The following is a 7,832-nucleotide window of genomic DNA, read 5'->3' as shown; positions in this document are numbered from 1 at the left end:
TGGTGACGAGGCTCTCCGCACTTCAGTTGCTCCCCCCACCCTTGTTAGCAGCTGGGAAGATTGTCATGTCTGTGTGTGTCTATGTGTGTGCGTTTGTTTCTGTGTATGTTTGTCTTTGTGTATCAGTTCGTTATACAGGTTGGAATTGCGTGAAGTTGGTGCACGAAAACGGTGTGATAGACAATGATTTATCAGATTTGCATTGTTAAATGTAAACATTAGAAATCATGGAATAATATGAGAGTTGTGGGCAGAAACTCGTCCGACGAGGAGAGTGCCCAAGCCTCATAAAAATGTGAGAGTAAGAGCAAACATACATTGTAGAACTGGATAAAATGAGGTTAATGATTAGAAATCAATGGTGTTATCATTATTCTCTTATCCCCTGCATTGCAAATGTCTTCTTGATGCAGATGGGTTCACAGACTAGGACTTCAGTGAGGAGATAATTCCTCAATTGATGGGGGCTAGTAGTTGTCCAAATTCCAGTCACATGTTTTGAGGGACCACAGCAACAACATTATATTTAATTTGCAGGCCATTATTTAGTATGATATGACCGTGTCCAGCTAAGTAGACTGTTCTATCGAAAAATGTGAGAGTGAAGGAGGAGGGTGGATTTGTAATCTGACATTTGGGTCCCATTTTGAAGAGTCTCTGCAGGAGCATAGATTGTTTTTGTTTGTTTTGAAAGATATATTTAACAGTTTATGTCTCGGTGCAGTCAGGATGTAGCAATTTTGCAAGACTTAAAAAATTAAAAAGCAAAATTACATTCTCATTTTCCCAGATGAGAGGAAAATTGACAGATAAGGAAGACGAAGAAAAGATACAAAAAGAACTTGCTGTTGCACAGGCAGGGAGATGATGAGACAGTGTCAGCGCGGGCTCGCTTGAAGGCCGAAGCTGACAATGCGACGAATGAGGACGAAAAAAAATGATCAAATTACGAAGGCAGATGTTGTGGCACGGCAAAGCCAACCATCCTTTCCGTCTTTGTACCCCATATTAAACAACTCATTGCTTCCTATAATTTGAGAGGTGATGAAGTACAACAGGTTTTCATGGCATCCTTAACCAAACATTGGGCAAGCGTTAAAGGCACCTGGAGTCCTTTTGATCTCCAGGGCCGTCCATTGGAATATAACGGGGTGCCATTACAAATACAAATTGACCAACTATTGGGCAGGATAAAAATCAAATTCCAACGTAGAGCAAATTACACAGACATTGGCCGAACTAAACGAAAATAAGATAAGACGAGACTTTAGACGCAGACTGGAAAGAGTGTTCAACTGATGTCTATGATCAACAACTTAAAAATGCTCTACAAGTAGGATTAGGAATTGCACTATAATTACAAATTAGTTAACACCTGTCAGATTGATTGATTGATTGATTGATTGATTGATTGATTGATTGATTGGTTGGGTGAGTGAGTGAGTGAGCGAGCGAGCGAGGTGGAGAATGGTGCAAGACTTGCAAGCTGTAAACACTGTAAACAATGCTGTTATTCAGAGGGCACCTTGTGTCCCTGACCCGCATACCTTGTTGGATTCATTGACACCTGATGCGAAAATCTTCACAGTGATTGACATTAGCAATGCTTTTTCTCTGCCCCTATTGCAAAAGAGAGTCGGTTTTGGTTGGCATTTACATATGCTGGCTCAAGGTACACCTTTACAAGGTTACCACAAGGGTACTGTGAAAGCCCGACAATTTACTCACAGGTGATGGCAGCCAGCATGGCTAAATTTGTCCCGCCGACGGGAAGTCAAATCTTGCTCTATGTTGATGACATTTTAATAGCATCTCCTGATTTTGCCTCTTGCCAGAAAGACACGCTTGCAGTGCTGCATCACTTGGCAAGCGAAGGCCACAAGGTCAGCAAGAACAAGCTTCAACTGTGTGTGGTCCGCTGAAATGAAGTCTTTAGGCCACAATCTAAGTTCCCAAGGTCGATCCATAGTTGAAAGCAGAAAAGCCTCTATTTTACAAGCTCCTAAGCCACTAACAAGGAAGCAGATGATGTCTTTTTTGGGTCTCACGGGTTATTGTAGAAGCTGGATCCTTGACTATGCCCAAATTGTTGCTCCTCGGTCCAAATTGATGTATGTGGAAGATATCTCAATGTCCACTCACTTAAAATGGACTCCTGAGGCCGAGGATGCTTTTGTTTTGATCAAACAGACTTTGGTCTCCAGCTCCACTCGAGCCTTACCCAACTATGATAAAGCATTTGTCCAAACTGTTGACTGCAAAGGTCATGACATGACCTCCGTTTTGCTCCAATCACATGGCTCAAAACTGCGACCTATTGCTTTGTATTCCTCTAAACTGGACAGTGTTGCATGTGCTCTCCCACCATGCGTGAGGGCCGTGGTGGCGGCCTCCATGGCTGTGGAGAGCAGTGCTGGTGTTGTGTTGTTTCATCCTTTAACATTGAAAGTTCCTCATGCTGTCTCGGCTCTTCTGCTACAGACGATATGACTTTTCTGTCGCCTGCGCGTCATCTTTCTTGCATGGCTACGTTGCTGTCTCAGCCGCATCTGACCGTTGAAAGATGCACGACACTCAGTCCTGCCACTCTCATTCCCCGACGACGGCGGCGAATTCCACGGTTGTGTCGAAGCTGCCCAACAGATTGCAAGGGCTCGGCCTGATTTGGAAGATACGCCTCTGCCAGATGGTCATGTGGTTTTTGTTGATGGGTCTTCTAAGAAAAATGAATCCGGTGTGACACTTACTGGCTATGCGATTGTCGCCGCCGACGAGGTTTTGGAGGCTGCTCAACTGCCATCCTATATGTCAGCACAGGCCGCTGAGCTCATTGCTTTGACTGGGGCCTGCAAATTGTTTGCAAACAAGTCCGTCGCTATCTGGACTGATAGTCAGTCTGCTTTTGCTACAGTCCACGTTTTTGCTCAGCAGTGGAGCAACCGTGGCATGATAACTTCTACAAGGGAAGCCCGTCTCCCGTTCCGCAATACTAACTCAACTTTTGGATGCTGTCCAGCTAGCTACCTTGAAAGGTAGCGGTTTGCAAGTGTGCTGCTCACACTGCGAGCTCTGATCCCGTTTCTCTCTCGGTAATGCTTTTGCTGACAAATCCGCTAAGGCCGCTGCGGAAGGCCTGCTTCATGTCCTCTCGTCTCTCACGGCTCATGATTCGATGTCACGCATCTCCCCTGATGTCTTGCTTGACATGCAGTCTCAGAGCCCCTCCCAGGAACGACTCTCTTGGGAAAAGCGGGGTGCAACTAAAAACACCGATGGTCTTTTTGTGTGACCTTTGGGCAAACCTGTCTTGCCTCGTAACTTGTTCAAATGAGCTGCTATTTGGAGTCATGGGGTCACCCATGTCTCGGCGGGGGGTATGGTGAAACAAGTCGAGGCTATTTATACATCATACGGCTTTGCCGCTTTCTCACAACGATTTTGCAGAGCGTGTTTGATCTGTGCTAAACATAAGCCACAAGGCAATTTAAGACCTCAGAGAGGGAAATTCCCGACTCCATTGTACCCGTTTCAGACAATACATATGGATTATATCCAATTACATAAAAGTGAAGGGAAAGAATATTGTTTGGTCATAATAGACGCATTTTCTAAATGGGTAGAAACATTTCCTACCAAACATGCTGATGCACTCACAGTGGCAAAAGCCTTATGCAAAGACATCATTCCAAGATACGGTATTCCAGAAAAAATTTACAGCGACAATGGTCCACATTTTGTAAATCAAATAGTGCATAACATTGGGAGAATGTTCCACATAAATCTAAAGAACCAACCAAGAAATCTAAAGAAGAAATGTACATAAATCTTACCAGTACAACAGGGCGAACTCCCTATGAAGCTATGTTTGGAAGACCTTACAGCAGGGGTCACCAACCTTTCTTAAACGGAGAGCTACTTCCTGGGTACTGATTAAAGCAAAGGGCTACCAGTTTGACACATACTTCTGAAATAGTCAATTTGCTCAATTTGGCTTTCACTATGTGTTATTATTGTCATTTCCAGTTCACATGTAAGTGTGATTTTAACAAGAATAGCAAAAATACAGTCAAACCTTGGTTTTTGACCACAATCCGTTCCAGAAGGCGGTTCGAGAAGCAAATCGGTCGAATTCCGAATCTATTTTTACAAATAATGGGAAAAAATATAATCCGTTTCAAGACAAAAAACCCCGCCTTTCTTAAGCATTTTTTCATTTGCGCATATTTGTCCGATCGCGCAACATCAGCGCACCGCCGAACGCGTAAACCGTAGCGCGTCGCCCACCGCGCAACTGCACCGCGCCGGTCGCATTATTGTCACAGAGCCGTCGCTGAAATTTAGAAAATATTTCTAAAGTCCTGAGGTACTTTCCAAAATTTAAGTGGACCTAAGTGCGCAGGGAGCTTAATTTTGTCCGATCGCGCAACAGCAGCGCACCGCCGAACACGCAACCGTAGCGCGTCGCCGACCGCGCAACTGCACCGTGCTGGTCGCATTATTGTGACAGAGCGGTCGCCAAAATTTAGAAAATATTTTTAAAGTCCTGATGTACTTTAAAAAATCTAAGTGGACCTCAGTGCGCAGGGAGCTTAATTTGGTCCGATCGCTTAACCGCAGCGCACCGCCAAACGCGCAACGTCGCCCACCCCGCAACTACACCGCGCTGGGCGCGTTACTGTGACAGAGCCGTCGCTAAAATTTGGAAAATATTTTAAAAGTTTTGATGTACTTTCCAAAATTTAAGTGGACCTCAGTGCGCAGGAATCTTAATTTTGTCCGATCACGCATCCGCAGCGCGCCGGGCGCTCACTGTCACATTGCTTTAAGAGCGTCTTTGTGTTTCAGAATTTCTTTACTGCTCCCACTTGCTGTCTTTGGAGGCATGATTAGGGGTTAATACAATCCTCAAAGTAACGAAAATACAATAACAACGGAGTCAGTCGGCATCCGGGCCGCGCGGTCGGGTTTTCTCGGGTCCTCCCGGCTCATCTCGCGAGGTTCGACCTCCGAATTTTGTTCTACAACCGAAGCAAAAAAATCTCGAATTTTTTGTTCGAATTCCGATTATTTCGAGAACAGGGACGTTCAAAAACCGAGGTTTGACTGCAAAATAAATAGATGCAGCTCAGTGACAAGTGCCGCTATTTGAGCTAATTTTAGAACAGTCCTGCGGGCGACTCGTGCGGTCCTCACGGGCGACCTGGTGCCCGCGGGCAACGTGTTGGTGACCCCTGCCTTACAGGCTTCCTCAGTTCAACAACACATGGGAGATCCCCGAGGAAGCCACGTTAGCTGATTACATGAGAAAAATGTTGGAACGTCAAAAGAATCTAACCAATAACACTGACGATGAACCCATTTCTCCGCAGGAAGACCCCAAAGTGGTACCGGGAGACTGGGTTTTGATCAAGAGTATCAAGAGGAAGAATTGGCATTCACCCAAGTGGGCAGGTCCCTTTTTGGTGCTACTCACGACACCTAATGCTTTGAAAATAGCCGAACGCAACACGTGGATTCATTTATCTCATTGTAAAAAGGTGATCTCCGCGGACCCAACCTAAGTACGGAAGGTGAGCAAAGTCTGGTAATAGTGCCTGACCCTGGTGCCAAGATCCAGGGTTGACACGAAAGCTCGCAGAAGCCAATTTCCAAGACACCAACCCGAAGCTCAGGGTGTTGACTCTGAGGAGATCCGGAAACATGAGCATTAGAGGGTCATTTGGTGAGTACTTTAACCGGGCTGTAGCCTGCGCAAAGTCGACCATGTGTTTTTGGTTGCTTTTGCTGGTTTGTGTTACCATTATATTTTTTTTCGGGGGTGATTTTATTTGTATGGATAGAGTACCATGAGCCTCGAATAGTCTTCTCTCAGGCAAATACCAACGCTAATTCTAATCAATATGGCTCGTGGGGAAAAATTGCTAGACATAAGCGCGACACTCAATCCCCTTTTGATCAGGTTGTTTGTATTCCAGAAACCGTCCGCGTTCCAACTTGCGTACCATGGCTTTTGTCTTGGACTCACAATAACTAATAATTGATGTTTACTGTGGCTCCTAATACATCTTCTTCTATTATTGTACCTATGAAAAGTTTGAAAGGTTTTCTTAATGGTCACCCCACTACTGGGGATAAATGGCTGGGATATTGGTGGTATTTAACTGGCCACCCGGTTAGCACCGACTGGGGCACCCTTGTCACCACACAAATGCGAGAGTATTGGCCCTCTGGTTCCGGTGAAGAGGCTGTGTTCTTTGCTAAACGAATAACTTTGAAGAATCAGGGCACAAGCCTCCTTTTACTCCCTGATGGTCAAATTCGTCCTCCAAATGCCACTTTGGTTAACACTTCTTGTTGGCGTTTTCAACTGTGGGCCTGGTCCTCCGGAATCGATCCTCACTTTCCTATTGCTATTTGCATTAATAAAACAATGTCGATCGCAGACCGTCCCGTTACAAATAATTACCCTGTCAGCAGGAGCAAAAATCACAAGTATGCTCCTCACTGATGCGGACAGCTATTTTGTAGCCTCTACAGGACTAAGCGGTCAAACCGACAACTGGCTTCTTATGGCTGAGCAAGCCGCAGAGATGGCTGACACCTGGCCTGGCCTGGCCTGGCCTGGCCTGGCCTGGCCTGGCCTGGCTTGGCTTTCGGTCGGTCGGTCGGTCGGTCTTTCGGTCGGTCTTTCGGTCGGTCTTTCGGTCGGTCTTTCGGTCGGTCTTTCGGTCGGTCTTTCGGTCGGTCTTTCGGTCGGTCGGTCATACTAGTGATCTTGTTGTGATTTAGCTTTTCTTTTCTCTTCTTGCCCTTCCATTTAGTGAACAACAGTTGAAGATTGAGCAAGAAACGGCTGCTTTTTGCACATGCCTTCAAGAGTCACTGGCAATCCTGACCAGGCTCCAGGGGCTCAAAGTCAAGCTACTCCAGTTTGCTCCTTCCTCTAACGGCTTCCCCTGACCCCACTCGTGATTTGGCGAATGTACGTACTCCTTTGTTTCTGTTTAAAACATTGCACAACTTTGACCACAGTCATTGTCAATGATTATTTGCTTCCTTTTGACGGTGGCCCAAAAAACAGTGAGCATTCCAACGGGAAACCATGATTCATTTGGGAAATAACCATGATCCAAGTGTGAGTCCAATTTTGGGCCTTTTCTCTTCTTCATTATCAGTTGCTATATTTCAAGATCGTTTCAGATGTTTTCTTGTTTGAATTTGAAGAATTTGAACTTGGGTTTGTTGAAATGTTTCCGGTGATTGAAACCTTTAACGCTGAATGATGTTCAAAAGACAAAACAAAACAAAACAAAAGAAAAGAAATCATCTCTCGTGTGCGCCGTGTTGATTTTTTTGCTTGATCAACTGTTTGTTTCCTTGGCGGCGAGAATGAATGACGACGAACATTGAGTCAAGTGAGCGAACCTACGGAGGGTTGGCGGTGCCTTCTGGTGGAGACATCTTGTACTGCACCCCACTTCTTTTTGCGAGCAGGACGGACGGACGGACGGACGGACGGACGGACGGACGGACGGACGGACGTTGACCTCAACGTGTAAACCAGTGTTGTCAAACCCGTTTTTTTGGCGGGGCGCATTGGAGTCACAGCTTCTTTCGGAGGGCCATCATGACTCTCGACCCAAACCTTCTGCACGTACAACAACGACAAACCTTGGTTTACACCGAACCTTAGGAGGCTGCGCAAAGTCAAGGAGGAGGCCTACAGGAGCGGCGACCGGGACCTGTTCAAGCAGACCACAAACACACTGAACCGAGAGGTCAGGAAAGTCAGCCAGGAGGTGTTACGGGGAGAGCCTGGAGAGACACCTCTC

Source organism: Syngnathus floridae, chromosome 22 (genome assembly GCF_059516105.1).
Source record: "Syngnathus floridae isolate MCC-2025c chromosome 22, RoL_Sflo_1.0, whole genome shotgun sequence".
Lineage (NCBI taxonomy): Eukaryota > Metazoa > Chordata > Actinopteri > Syngnathiformes > Syngnathidae > Syngnathus > Syngnathus floridae.
This window is presented reverse-complemented; position numbering follows the sequence as displayed.